Source organism: Ruditapes philippinarum, unplaced genomic scaffold, assembly GCF_026571515.1.
Source record: "Ruditapes philippinarum isolate M1 unplaced genomic scaffold, ASM2657151v2 ctg15974_1_1_1_1, whole genome shotgun sequence".
NCBI lineage: Eukaryota > Metazoa > Mollusca > Bivalvia > Venerida > Veneridae > Ruditapes > Ruditapes philippinarum.
In genome coordinates this window covers 2933-19440 of record NW_026866153.1, presented here as the reverse complement: position 1 = coordinate 19440, position 16508 = coordinate 2933, and the positions used below count along the sequence as shown (strand labels likewise).

General features: G+C 32.5%; 1 long non-coding RNA gene across 1 annotated transcript; it reads left to right on the top strand.

The window, feature by feature from the left end:
* The first annotated feature begins 10821 nt into the window (after positions 1-10821).
* On the top strand, positions 10822-16257 carry LOC132731487 (uncharacterized). The gene is made up of 3 exons (XR_009625898.1): positions 10822-10843; positions 11248-11421; positions 15930-16257. It is a non-coding gene; the product is annotated as an uncharacterized LOC132731487 (long non-coding RNA).
* Positions 16258-16508: the final 251 nt, after the last annotated feature.

Here is a 16508-nt window from a genome sequence, read left to right as displayed (position 1 = left end):
CAAAAAAAAATTAAAAAAAGTGTATACATGTGGTTGTTTCAAAGGTGAAATGCAAAGGATAGTTTAATGTTTTGTTAGAAATGGAGCGCAAGCCAAAGAAATTAAAAGTTGATAATTCCATTACTTCGGCCAAAACCGTTTACACAGAAAGGATTATATGATGACGAAGTACATTATATTTGGAAGTGGAAAATCTTATGTGGCGAGAATTTTTAGTTTAGCCTCGCCGGGTATTCATCGATGTTTGAAATGAGTTTAGAAGAAGAAAGAGAAACGCGTGGCGATGACTAAATCTTCATGGAGACTTCATTGATTCCTGCTGTGATTTCATCCAAGATATCAAAAAGAAGTAAACGGTAAGTTTTAAATTAACACAGACAATGGTCGGAAAAGTATGTAATCTAATATTTGAACTATATATGAGTATATATTTTATAAATGTATATATTGTTGTTTCTGACTATATTTCAACAAGCAAATGTACAAATAGATGCATAAACGTCAATTTATTAAGATAATGGTAAACTAACACATGTATATTAAATGCAGACTTTACATTAGGACATGCTACATTTTTTAAATGCCAGCCAGTCTCGTTTCTTTAAAATCATAAGAACATAATTCTAAGATGTTCTAATTTGTACAAAAGGTTCAACATGTAATGCCATTACATGACAATATATGACTTATTTGAGAATGAAATTTGATATATTATACAAGTACCTCAAGATTGTACATACAAATGTACCTAAATTGAAACACAGAATATGTACAGCAAATAAAGTAAAATGAATGGCAAGAATTTGAAATTAAATTTATATTTATTGGCAGTTTACATTTTCATTGTTTTTCAATGTACAAGTTAGCTTGTAAAAAGGTCAACTAAACATACTTTACCTACTGAATAGTGAATAAGTAAAATCAGTGATAATCTAATGTATACGAGTACATATATACTCATGAACTACTTTCTTTTCAGAACTGAATGTGCTACGTATTAGCCCCTTAGCTGAGGAATACCAAGTGACTGCGATTGTAACAAAATGTAAGGCTGTTATGAAGTCCATGTTGTCAAATGCCGAAGAAACAGCATCAAATACAAATTATATTACAGAACATCTTAAACCATTGAAGAAGTGTTTAAATGTATTGAGTTCCGCAACTTCTCTGAATTACACAGACATAACAGCTTTAGCTGTCAAATCTATTGCCAGGTTTGCATACTGTCTGTACGACGGACTTGATCATTCTAAAGATGTATTAAGAGGTTGTTATCCAGCGTTAGAGAGCAAAGTAGACGTTAACAACGAAACGACATACAGTGATATATATAAAGATTGTAATGTTCTCTTCAAAGGTCTCACGCTTGAAATCCGCAACAAAATTCTGTCTGAAAGATTAATGAAATTCAATGACAATAAATTTAAGTAATTTACAATGTATAGTGATCAAACACCAGATAACGCGGCGTTTTTATCTACTTCCATAAAGGTTCTTTTATTTTATAAATTACTCAATATACTGAATACATGTACGAGTAACGTTGTTCAAAATGTTGATAATAAAAATAAAGTACACTGGCAATTACTTTAATGATAATATTTTTTGTGGCACATTTGATATGTTCGATGATCTCAAGACCCGATAAAAACAATTAATATTTATGACTCGGTCATCTACGGCTTACGCACGTGCGTGAGTGCGGATGTGAGTATACTTGTGTTAGGTTTATTCACCTTGTCACCAGAAAAAGTAAAACCCAGTTTCGTTTTATTTCTGTAGGCCTTATCCTTATGCCACTGCTAGACGCAATTCCATTTATATATAGAGCTTTCTTTTGGACACATTCATAATTTTAGACTACTTATTTGCAAAGTGTGCATTTATTTCGATGGTATCAAGTGGGATACAGAATTTACTGTACTAGATAACTTTTCTGGTAGTTAACCATTAATTTCTCATTTTCTTAAGCCATTTTGCAAACAAATCGTATACTAGCAGGCTTCATACAATTAAAAAAATAAATTTTCATTGTTTGAAATAAGTTAGAATCGAAAACGAAAAGTGTAAACATTTGAAAAATGTTAACCACGATGGTTAAAGCTCGAAAGTACGTACGATACTCAAAACACGGACACCATCGTGATTTCAATATTTCGATTTTTTTCTATTATACTTTCGACTCTTCATCATCATACCTTCGTCTTTTTATCATTGTAGTTTTGTTATTCAGACTTTTCATCATCATATTGTTCCAAATTGTTCTCTTTGACCCTAATGGAACACCGTACTGAACTGCTACTTGAATCATTACGTGCTAAATCTGACGAAAACGCGATGTGGCACATGACTGGTCTCTAAACGCGAAACAATTTTCCTATGACATTGCTTGTTGATATTTGAAAAACAATAATGGAACAAAGAAGCTAGAATCAAATGATATTACTAGATGCCGCGTGCTAGTAGATATGCATCCGTCCATTCAGCAATAAGAAAATTTTATTCTTGCTTTTGTCAAGTTTTTGTTTTGTTTTAACAAAATTACACTGTTTTCATTTTCTCTAATAAAAATAGCTTTTCTGATACATATCATGTCAACGAGATTTAAGGAATCAAATTAACGTTTAACTTAAGTGAAAGTGTTATGATTGAATAACATATTTTTTTTATTTTTATCTTTTTTAATTTACCTAATAAATAATGTGTCAATGAGCCAGTCTATATATTCTAATGACGGGAACTATATTTGGTCAGGGGACCAAGGGTGTGACTAAAATAGGCAACGAGCATTTTTTTGGCGCAACAGACATATCTTTTGCAAAACAAGCACAATGTATGCTTAATCATGAAAATAATTAACATCTAAGTAATGAGATAGAATAACTCAGTGAAAAAGATTTGTTTTGATGTGTATTACAAAAATTTGCGCAATAGGTTGTTTTGAAGGATTCTATGCTGGCAAAATGGCCGCAAGAAGGACATATTCTTGGCGCAACTTTTAAAGGAACAATATATGGTTGTAGATAACAATTATCAAACTAAAATAAATTATATATATTAAATGTTGTATCAACATAAAAGTTTGTTGTAAATTTCAATAGGAATTTTTCTTACCTTAATGTTATGAAAGGTTATACATGCCTGCGAAATGAACTTATTCGGGATCTCATTGCAACGGAGACAATTTTGTATAAAGAGCACAATGAATGCTTATAAATTACAATTGTCAAACTAAAATTTACGTTCATTGAATATAATAATCATAATGGAAGTTTGTTTTAAAATTCAATAGGAATACTTTTTTTTATAATTTTTTATGTTTTGAAGGATTATGTATGCCAGCAAATATTCTCGGTGCAACGGAGATATTTTTCTTTACCTCTGTCTTTGTGTTGAATTTATTTTAAGTATACCAATCATTTCATTTTTACTTGTTATCAAATTTATTTTACTTCTAGCAGACTTTTCAATCATTTTAATAACAGACATACATTTCAGAATTTCAAACATGGCATTACTTTGTGAATTTATGCATTAGGTTCTACTTTTTCATAAAACTATGCAATTTATCAAACAACGAGCACATACCAAGTAAAACTGATAAGTGCTTCGGATTTTCAACTGTAATAAAAAACAATTGTCAAGGCTGATTTTGTACATTAACTGTGTGCAGTCTCAACATTTAACTTGTCTTAAACACTTATGTATTTATTATCTTGTATTTATAAGCTTAGGGCAAGGCCAAACAAGGAAAGTGTCTGCCATTCAACGTCATTGTCTTATACAGATGATTCAGGTTCAAAAGCGTAAACTTGCCATGAAAACAATTTCCTCCCGTACCAAAAGGAAATGTTTGCCGCAAACTCGCCGCAACTTTGCCGCAAATTCGCTGCAAACCTTTTAGTTCGCCAAAACACTGTGTCAAGTGTTTGCCAGATATCGCCACTAGTGGCAACTCTGTGGCAAACATTTGGCGACTTTGCGGCGAATTCACCAGAATATTAAGTAGTTCGCCAAAAGTTTGCCAGAAACTTTCAGTGGAAAACTAATTTGCCAGAGATTGCCAGAATCTTTCTATCAAAAAAATTATTCGCTGAAAGTTCACCAGAAACTTTTCTATAAAAACAAGTTTGCCAGATAATCGCCACAAACATATCAGTTCTGAAAGTTAATCCAACTTTGTTCAGTAAATAAACTATTTTGCCAAGGAATTATATTATTATGCACATAATAAAAAAAGTCCTTCATGTACCTACCTATAACCACGGATTTAAATGTCAATTAAAGTCCGTGCTATAACCTACCTACCTACCCAACCTTATTTTTATGGGTCGGGAAGTGGAAACAAACAAATTTTTATTTTTTGCCTAAGAGTTATCAAATTGAAACATCATATGTATCATGGAGGGTATTGTAGTTCACAATAACAGTTAAAAAATTATAAGGTAGAAGACCCATAATGAAATCGGCAATCTTCGACAATTACCGCCATATCTCGCCATTTATCGTAACGAATTTCGTTTGTTTACGTATAAAGTCGGAATTCTAATAATAGCGAATATCCCCGGTCACGTGGTAGTATTCCCCAAGAAAATGACGTAATTTCCGCAGATATCTAACATGGCGTCTTACAGCGTGATACGCTCCGTCGACGGTGCATAGAAAAACCGGAAAGCACCGGATAGCACCGAAATACCGGAAAGCACTCAAATTCCTCGTAAAAACATATGAAAACGTTAATTAATCGGTTTGAAAGTGTTACCAATCGATTTATTAGATCAAAATCTTTCAGACAAGTCATTTTTATAAATATATATTGATAATTATTACGAGTATTTAGGAAAATAGATATATCGAGTGCTTTCCGGTCCTGTTAAGATACATGTACATTACCGGATAGCAATATTGTTTATCAAAGTTATACATGAAAACTTTATTTTATTGGTTTGAAAGTGTTACCAATCGATTTATTATATCAAAATCTTTCAGACAACACGTTTTTGTAATTATATTATGATTATTTTTACGATTATTTAGGAAAATAAGATATATCGAGTGCTTTCCGGTCCTGCTAAGATACATGTACTTTACCGAATAGCAATATAGTTTATCAAAGTAATACATGAAAACTTTATTTTATTGGTTTGAAAGTGTTACCAAATCGATTTATTAGATCAAAATCTTTCAGACAACATGTTTTTATAAATATATAATGATAATTATTACGAGTATTTAGGAAAACTGATATATCGAGTGCTTTCCGGTCCTGCTAAGATACATGTACATTACCGAATAGCAATATTGTTTATCCAATAAATACATGAAAACTTTATTTTATTGGTTTGAAAGTGTTACCAATCTATTTAGTAGTTGAAGATCTGTATATCATGACGTTTTTATAAATATTTTATGTTTCATTACGCGATTTTCAAAGTTGTTACAAAGTTACATTGATTGCTTTCCGGTAATGCTAAAGTACATCTACTTTACCGAATAGCACTCGAATATTTATATAAATCACACTAATCCTTCATATTAATTATGTGAAAGTGTTATAAATTGATTAATTAAGTTGAACTTATTTCATTTAAAAATATTATGATTAGTTACACGATTTTTCAATCTTGCTCATACCATATATCAATGTATCATATTTCTAATATTTTATAGGTTGTGTGAAGGACAGAAAGAGGATGTGTAAAAAGTACCAATAAGTTATTCAAAGCATTGAACCATATTTTTTATCATTATATTTTTATATCATGTAAAATAAAGAAAAACTTATAAATTTTCGTTCAGTTATGTCTTTATTTTTACCATACTATGTGTACCGAAAAGCAATGTGGTCATCAGTGGAGGACAGTAGTTGTTGTATTGTTTATCACACGTGCTAATCCATGCTGATTAAAGACCTTGTATATTGTAGCACAAAAAGGTGATGATTTAATCAATTTGTACACAATTATGATAATTGAGAGTACCGACCTGCACATCAAAGTTGCATTAATTAGACACTGTCCTTTACATGCACATTAAATTAGATAATTAGAAATTGCAATTAACTACACACTCTTTTGATATAAAAATTAATTTTGTTTAATGAAGATTATTACGGCACTCATGAAAAGAAATGTTTGTAACGGATATATACGGAATCTCTTAGAACTTTATATAAAGGTGCTATTAAAATTTACTCTTATTTGAATAAAATTGTATATAAACCTCAACAAAATTAATCCATTACCATAATTTTTCTGTAAATGCTAGTAGTGCTATTAAATCTAAATTGGAATATCTCTTAAATAAAATTAAATGGCACATATAACAAAAAATATTTTAATATGTAAAAAGTTTTATTGATAAACAAATTGACAATATAAATCTGGATTTCTTTCGTAATATATGTTGGGCCCTTAAAAGGGCCTGAACATTTATGTTGGAAAAAATATGTTGAACATAAATATTAAGTATCAATATCAATGTAAATTATAAAAAATTTATATCACGACCGCAATAGTAGGTTCGAGTGTGTCTTAAGATGTCATTTATGCTCATCAGGCTATAGTCTAGCCCATACTCGAACTGAAATGGATTTACCATAATATAATATGCATTGATATTAATATTAAATAATAAAAATCTAGGGGTCTGCCTATGTATATATATATTTTGTAGTTTTATATGTATAAAATAATGAGATAGTTATTTGTTGATTTTGTTTTGAACACATCACTGTTTGTAAATATAATTAAATTTTAAGTTTAAATGACATTTCAATATCATAAATAATACCTCAAATAATCAATCAGTTAAATACATCCAGCTATTGTGTAAATATATTAACACCTCTTTAAATGTGATAATTAAATCAGCGTGTGTCCGTTCAATTTTATCAGCGTGTGCCCGTGTAATAAACGAGGCGTGAAGTGTGCCTTGATTGATTTCAATATCATACTTATTTTTCAATTATGTATGTATATATGTTTGCTAAGTTCTGTTTTATATCTGTTTATTTTGTTCTTAGTAATTAGTTTCGTTTATTTTTATTTATTGCACTGTTTATTGTCAAAAATAAAAAAAAACATCACTGAAACAATTATTGTTCTTCTCTTCCTGCTATTTTGAATCCTCTTGTCTTCCATATAGCCTACAACAAATAAATATATTAATATATTAGACAAGGTACATACATTTTAAATATTTATATACCATCGGTATGTCTGAGGTAAGAGGACCAGTGCTTTTCAGTGATGTATTACTATTATTTTCTTCACAGGACCGGAAAGCAATAATGGAATGTGCAGGACCGGAAAGCACTCGATATATCTATTTTAATATCTATTTTAAACTTTTTATTCGTAATAATAATTATAAAAAAATAATGTCTGGGAGATTTTTTCCTAATAAATCTATTGGTAACGTTTTCAATTCAATACAATGAAGGTTGTACGTTTTTTTTATGGAAAATTCGAGTGCTATTCGGTAATGTACATATACTTAATAAAACCGGAAAGCATTCTCAATTTATTTAACATTCATAAATCTTTTAAATAATCATAGAATTGAGAATAAAACATGAAATAATACTGTATCATACCTAATAAATCGATTGGTAACATTTACAATACAATTAAACAAAGATCTTATGTGATTGTTTGAGAAATTAAATTGCTATTCGGTAAAGTATATGTAACTTCACAGGACCGGAAAGCACTCGATATATCTATTTTCCTAAATAATCGTTATAATAATCATATTATAATTATAAAAACATGTTGTCTGGAAGATTTTGATATAATAAATCGATTGGTAACACTTTCAAACCAATAAAATAAAGTTTTCATGTATTACTTTGGTAAACTATATTGCTATTCGGTAAAGTACATGTACCTTAGCAAGACCGGAAAGTACTCGATATATCTTATTTTCCTAATCAAACGTAACAATAATCATATTATAATTATAAAAACATGTTGTCTGAAAATTTTTGATATAATAAATCGATTGGTAACATTTTCAAACCAATAAAATAAAGTATCCATGTATAACTTTTATAAACAATATTGCTATCCGGTAATGTACATGTATCTTAGCAGGACCGGAAAGCACACGATATATCTATTTTCCTAAATACTCGTAATAATTATCAAAATATTTTTATAAAAATGACTTGTCTGTAAGATTTTTATCCAAAAAATCGATTGGTAACACTTTCAAACCAATAAAATAAAGTTTTCATGTATAACTTTGATAAACAATATTGCTATCCGGTAATGTACATATGTATCTTAACAGGACCGGAAAGCACTCGATATATCTATTTTCCTAAATACTCGTAATAATTATCAATATATAAATATAAAAATGACTTGTCTGTAAGACTTTAATCTAATAAATCGATTGGTAACACTTTCAAACCGATTAATTAACGTTCTCATATGTTTTTATGAGAAATTTGAGTGCTTTCCGGTTTTTCGGTGCTATCCGGTGCTTTCCGGTTTTTCTATGCACCCCTCGGTCGATTAAAAAAAGGTGTAAAAAGATGCAGAAAACTCAAGTATTCCGACTTTATTATAGAACATAACTATAGTGCAGGTAACCAGTATTACGTGTCAACCAAACCAGCTCTACAAGACATCAACTCTTCCTAAATCGGTTGATAATGAGGGTTGGAAAGAGGGAAGAAGAATCGTTGAGTTTGGCGTGTTACGGTCAAACCTAAGATTTTGTAAAAAATGTAGACTTGGACCAGTTGGCTACCATTAACAGCACTGATTAACTTTTGACAACATGTTAGGTGAATTTAAACAGGGAGTGTCTGGTTATTTGTATGTGAAATGTCGAAACACAGAATGCGGTCATGTGTGTGTTCCCTATGGAAAAACACACAGACTCTAGTAGATTGAAGACCTGTGAAAGTTGGAATGCCATGGTTCGTTGTCAACACAAAATTAGAAACAGGTAAGTGATTAATGTATTGCATCATAGTTTACATTAAGTACTATATACTGATAATGAATTCATAGATGTAATGTCTCGTACCAAAATGAATATATCGATACATTATGATTTATCAGTGGTTATTTACTTGTCTTCCAATGATGTCAAACATGTAAAATTATGCGGACCAAATTTATGTTTCAGATTTATAAATTAATTAATTTATTATACAGAATACATGTTCTTGTTTGTGTTTAGCTGTAAAAACACTACTCCTTATTGGATGAAAGAAGTGGCTAGCCGTACGGCTAGCCAAAAAGTTCTAGCCGTACGTGACTCACATTCTCCATATAATTTTGAAAAAGTGACGTACGGCTAGCCAATACAGTGTGTCCTGGCTAGTCGTACGTGACTCACATACGGCTAGAACTTTTGGCTAGCCGTACGGGCCCGTACGGCTAGCCACTTCCTATTGTGAAATGTTTTATAAACTTCCCTCTGAACTGTTTTAATTTCCCCAAAGTCACTGAGAAATTTGAAAAAAACTTGATAAAAATTTGATAAAACGTTGCTAAATTAAATCTTGCAACAATGCAATTTTTAGTAAGACATTACAGAATCCTACATGTACATTATATAAAAGACACAGTTTACACTAGCTGCCAATACACACAGTCCCCAGTAGTACTAATATTCAACGTACATGAGGGCAGCTAAAAAAATAGCTCTATATTAATTTATGCAATGTGTTATTATCATGGTTTATAAAATGTAAATTACAATCCATGTGAAGTTTTTTTTGGACAAAATATTTGTATACTTTAATGAAATAATTTGTTTCTTTCATTTTCTTGCAGCAATGATTGATAGTGTAGGTGGGCCCGGTGAGGGTCAACAATTTGTTGTCAACACTAAATATACCAACAGTTGGAAATAAAAACATGAAAAGAAAATGGAGAGACGTGTTGGAATATATCATTGAGACAGGCACTGGCTTCTATGCCGACAGAATCTGCTGCATAAGATCAAGGAAATGGAGTAAGACACATTTACATTTACAATGATATTTTCGAAAAATAACATGTACTTGAATTGGAAGAATTTCAAAAATTATTTTGTAATTATATGTCTATGCAGCTTATCATGGTATAATCCTATATTGCTGGCACACTCTTGGTTTAGGGAACCAAAGAATATTATACAATCCATAAATGAGAGAAAAGAATTTTTAAACAATGGCTTTGTTGGTTTTTTGCATGTTACTCTATATTCATGTACAATTTCTTTTTTTTTCAAAATAACATGAATGTGTAATTGTTTTTTTTAAAAAAGTATTTATTTCTACATGACAAACTGGGTCCGCCTGGGCTCCTTGCCATTGGTACTTTGTTGCTTGGTCATATGGGGGTTGTGTTCAGTTGAACGCCGCCTTTCCTTGTTGATCTTGTTTATCATATTTTACCTTCATTGGTTTAAGACTAAAATTCATATTAAATACATGCATTCTTTTTAAGGATGTGCATCATTGAAGAATCAATGGTATCAGAACACAACATCATGGAAGATCTCTATTGACAAGATCTCGGAGGATGTCCTTTGCCGATGTTTGCCAGCACTAAAGTGAGTACTGGTAGTTTGTTTTCTGTATTTTTTGTTTATTTACGAAAGTAAAGGACTAATGCAAAACTGACTGGTGTTGTTGAACTGTTTTGTTATGTCAGTTGCTTTGCAATATATGAATATCTCTCCATATACTGTTTGTACATATGTATTTTTTTTTATTCAAGGTCTATTCATCAGTCAAATGCTACAGTTACAAATGACAGTGAATGGTCAGATTTTATACAATTGTGATTAACAATCCTCAAACAATACATCAAACAACAAAAATGCCTATTAAACTGTAATTTGAAATCTATGAGGTTTTTTATATATATTATAATCATGGGTGTAGCAATTAAATGATAATACTGTGATAATTTTGTTAATGCTATTTTGGGGTCGGACTTCAATAGAAACAATTTGATGTATCTTCATGTGATGAATAATCGATATGCAGTCCGAATTATTTCATAAAAGTGATTACTAAATTGGTCAGGAAAAAAGTCGTGCAATTAGCATTAATAATTAACAAAACTTATTCTAGTAACTGTATGAAACATTGTGTTACATTAATTATAAATATGTTATTGTCAATTCATCGGTGTTTCAATCTTCAATATTTGTCAATATTTTTATACGTTTAAAGAAATGAATTTTTTTTTAAAATACAGAAAATATTTTTGAAATATATTTTTACAATTACAGTTCTCACAGACAGTCAAAGGTTGAAAACAAATCAGAAGTGGTCCACATCTTAAAAAACCTCACAGCAGATTAAGACTTTCCCCGAAATTTCCCTGTAAAACCCGCAGTGGTACAAATGTATGTCCAGTGCAGTAGATACTGCCTGGCACAAAAGAGGATTTGACAGTTTAACATGTAAGTAAAATAATATTATTTTTTATCCCCCCACAATGTGGGGAGCATATAGCGTGCACTTGTCAGTCTGTCCAAAAATCTTGTGAACGCAACTCCTCTTAAAAACCGGATGGCAGATTTTGCTTAAACTTCCAGGATTAACAAACTTAATGTGTAGATGGTAGTAAAGGAAGGAATTTTTGCTGCAAACTAAATTAAACAGAATAATGGCCCTTTGTTGAATTTTTAGATTTCAACTTGTGGCACATTAGTCCCAAAACTATTTGACCTAGAGTCATAAGATTGACAGAACAGTGGCGTGTGGGGGCATCCGTGTTTTATTGGACACATTTCAAGTTTTTCTCAGTCATCATGTCAGTAATGATTTAGAATTTGTCAGAAAAAAAAAAAAAGTATCTTGTGTATATTTTAACCACTGTTATTGAATGTATAATTGAAAAAAGTGAGTTTTGCATACAAGTAAGACTGGTTAGTCAACATTGTTCTTTCAAAACAGTGGCATTTAGAAGAAAAATCCTAATGGTTATTTGAATTACCCTGGTTTTTAACTTTGAGTTCTGACCTAGCTGTCATGTTCACAGCATGGTTCATTTTGTGTCGCCTCTATGGAGTAGTTGCAACATATAGGGATCATTTCTCCGTCGTCTTTCTATCTGTCCGTCCGTCACAAAACTTGTCCGGACTACTCCTCATAAAACTACTGGTGCAATTTCATCCAAAACTTTACAGGGCAAATGATCAGTACCAAGTCTAGTTGTGCATTTTTTGTCAGCATTTTCCGGTTCAATGATTTTTGTCAGAGTTATGGCCCTTTAATAATTTTTATTTTTAAAGTTTGTCTTGACTACTTCTCTTATACCACTAATGCAATTTCAATGAAACTTTACAGGGTTGATCTATAGCTTAAGTCCTTGTGCATATTTCATGGGTTTTCCGGTTGAATGATTTTTGGCCGAGTTATGGCCCTTTGATAAAAAGGTGTTTTTAGTCCCCTACCGGTTTAACCGGAGGGGACTTTAGGTTTACCCTCCGTCCGTCTGTCCGTCTGTCCGTCTGTCTGTCCGTCTGTCTGTCTGTCTGTCTGTCAGTCTGTCAGTCCGTCAGTCCGTCCGTCCACAAAACTGGAACCCGCGATAACGCAAAAAGTACTGAAAATATTTTTATGAAACTTGATATATGGATAGATGGCAGTATGGAGATTATGCACGTCTTTTTTTTTTCTTCCTATGTTGAAAATTCTGGTTGCTATGGCAACAAATAGTCTGAAAATATGGCAAATTTAACACATAAACTGGATCCCAGTGATAACTCAAAAAGTACTGAAAATATTTTTATGAAACTTTAAATATGGGTAGATGGCAGTCTGGAGATTATGCACATCTTTTTCTTTTCTTCTTATGTTGAAAATTCTGGTTGCTATGGCAACAAATAGCCTGAATTTCAAGATTTCTGATTTAAATTTTTCAGCTTTTACACTATATGTTCTTTATTTCTTAAGGTGTTTACTTCAAACTTTAAATATAAGTTTCTGGTCATCAACCACATCATATGTGACAAGGTTTATAACTCTAGCACAAAAAATATCAGTATTACCTCCCTTGAACTTAGATTTTTTAGGGGAAAAAAATGTTGTCTTTTTTAAATAACTTCTTTATTTCCTAATGTATCTACTTCAAACTTCATATATATGTTTCTTATTATCACTTGACATTTTTGAGAAGGTTAAATACTCTAGCAAGACTATTTCCAGAATTATGTCCCCCTTGAACTTAGATTTTTTTCGAGAAACTGGTATTTTCACTCCAACTTCTTCATTCCTTATAGGATTTACTTTAAAATCCCACATCGTAATAATATGACAAGGTTGTATAAACATAATTTCCTTACTAAGCATGGAAACTTAACACATTACTGTGATATAGACAAACTTATTTTATAATGTTTTGTGGTCGATATTTTCAAATACAGACTTCATCCTCAAATTCATTATAAATGGCAATACACAGGAGTGTATGACAATTAAAGAACTTTTTGAGGGACCGGTAGGGGACTACTGTATTGCCTGCAATACTATCAAATGCTTGTTTTCTGTGTGTTGCCAGATACACAAAAGCTTGTCCTGACTACTCCTCATAAACTACTGGTGCAATTTCATCCAAACTTTACAGGAATGATCAGTACCAAGTCTAGTTGTGCATATTGTCAGCATTTTCCGGTTCAATGATTTTTGTCAGAGGTATGGCCCTTTTTAGCTCACCTGTCACAAAGTGACAGGGTGAGCTTTTGTGATCGCTTTTCGTCCGGCGTCCGTCCGTCGTCCGTCCGTAAACTTTTGCTTTAAATGACATCTCCTCATAAACCACTAAGCCAATTTTATCCAAACTTCACAGGAATGTTCCTTTGGTGGTCACTTTAAAAATTGTTCAAAGAATTTAATTCCATGCAGAACTCTGGTTGCAATGGCAACCGAAAGAAAAATCTTTAAATATCTTCTTTTAAACAACCCTAAGAGCTAGAGCTTAGATATTTGGCATGAAACATCTTCTAGTGAGTGTCTACCAAGTTTGTTCAAATAAAAGCCCTGGGGTCAAAATTGGCCCCGCCCCAGGGGATCATTGATTTTCCCTATATGCATATAGTAAAAACTTAAAAAATCTTCTTTTAAAGAACCCAAAGAGCTAGAGCTAAGATATTTGGCATGAAACATCTTCTAGTGAGTGTCTACCAAGTTTGTTCAAATAAAAGCCCTGGGGTCAAAATTGGCCCCGCCCCGGGGGTCATTGATTTTCCTTATATGCATAAAGTAAAAACTTAAAAAATCTTCTTTTAAAGAACTGTAAGAGCTAGAGCTTAAATATTTGGCATGAAACATCTTCTAGTGAATGTCTACCAAGTTTGTTCAAATAAAAGCCCTGGGGTCAAAATTGGCCCCGCCCCAGGGGGTCATTGATTTTCCCTATATGCATATAGTAAAAACTTAAAAAATCTTCTTTTAAAGAACCCAAAGAGCTAGAGCTAAGATATTTAGCATGAAACATCTTCTAGTGAGTGTCTACCAATTTTGTTCAAATTAAAGCCCTGGGGTCAAAATTGGCCCCGCCCCGGGGGGTCATTGATTTTCCCTATATGCATATAGTAAAAACTTAAAAAATCTTCTTTTAAAGAACCCAAAGAGCTAGAGCTAAGATATTTGGCATGAAACATCTTCTAGTGAGTGTCTACCAAGTTTGTTCAAATTAAAGCCCTGGGGTCAAAATTGGCCCCGCCCCGGGGGGTCATTGATTTTCCCTATATGCATATAGTAAAAACTTAAAAAATCTTCTTTTAAAGAACCATAAGAGGTAGAGCTTAGATATTTGGCATGAAACGTCTTCTAGTGAATGTCTACCAAGTTTGTTCAAATAAAAGCCCTGGGGTCAAAATTGACCACGCCCCAGGGGGTCATAGATTTTCCCTATATGCATATAGTAAAAACTTAAAATTCTTCTTTTAAAGAACCCAAAGAGCTAGAGCTAAGATATTTAGCATGAAACATCTTCTAATAGGTGTCTACCAAGTTTGTTCAAATAAAAGCCCTGGGATCAAAATTGGCCCCGCCCCGGTGGTCATTGATTTTCCTTATATGTGTATAGCAAAAACTTAAAAATCTTCTTTGAAAAAACCCAAATAGCTAGAGCTTAGATGTTTAGCATGAAACATCTTCTTATGGGTGTCTACCGAGTTTGTGCAAATAAAAGCCCTTGGGTTAAATTGGCCCTGCAACATTGGGGGGTTGGGGGTTGGGGGGCCTATATACAGGTGAGCGACCTCAGGGCCATCATGGCCCTCTTGTTTAAGTTTGTCCGGACTACATCTCTTATACCACAAATGCAATTTCAATGAAACTTTACAGGATTGATCTGTTGCTCAAGTCCTGGCACATATTGCACAGGTTTTCCGGTTGAATGATATTTTGGCAAGTTTGATGAAAAGGTGGTTTTTTTTCTGTGTGTTGCCAGATACATAAAAGCTTGTCCGGACTACTCCTCAAAAACTACTGGTGCAATTTCATCCAAACTTTTAAGGAATGATCAGTACCAAGTCTAGTTGTGCACTGTCTGTCTGTCACAAAACTTGTCCCAACATGAAATTGGCCATCATGAGGCGACACATGTGATCACTGATCGCTCTTGTTTGTTATTTTGGTGTTTTTTTAACATGATACCTTGATTTCTTAACTAAGTTAGATAAACTTATAATATATGAGCCACTTGTCATTTGTAAATAAATCTAGGTTTTGCAATGCAAATACATGTTCATCCCAACAGATCAAAATCAAGCCAGCAATAAATAATAATTGCCTTTGGTGTTTATTTTCTTCATTTGTAGGTGGGCTTTACTAATAGATTACTGCCACTTTACTTCAAAGTGGGGTTTTGGGGTATCATTCACCTTCAGTGATAGTTCTAGTTTTATCCAGTATAAACATGGTAACATGGAAATGAAAAAATAAACCTTGTTTTTTTCAGTGTACTGCACCAATAAACTAAATATGGAGAGAAGCTTAGTCACCAAAGCAGTCAACACCAAAATACACACAATGGCCAGGGCACTGAAACTTGGAAGAGTGAAAGAGTAAAGTAGTGCGTTTTTAGCTAACAAAGTGACATTGCGAGCTTTTGTCTATCTTTCGTCCGTAAACTTGATCTTTAAACAACATCTCATAAATTGCCAAGCCAATTTCATGCAAACTTACGATATTGTCTAGTCAGTTTTTGTTTTGCTTGCAATCGTTATATGACATGACTAAAGACATTTAGTTTTATTCTTAAGTTATTGTCCCCCGCCTTTTCGAAGAAAAAAGGGGGATATAGAAATAGGCTCCGTCTGTCCGTCTGTCTGTCCGTCCGTCTGTCCGTCCGTCACACTTTCGTGTCCGGTCCATAACTTTGTCATTTATGAAAGGAATTTAAAATAACTTGGCACAAATGTTTATTATAATAAGACGATGTGTCATGCGCAACAACCAGACCCCTACCTCCAGGGTCAAGGTCACACTTGCTCATTCAAGGTCAAAATTGCCTATTTGAGGGTATATGTCGTGTCCG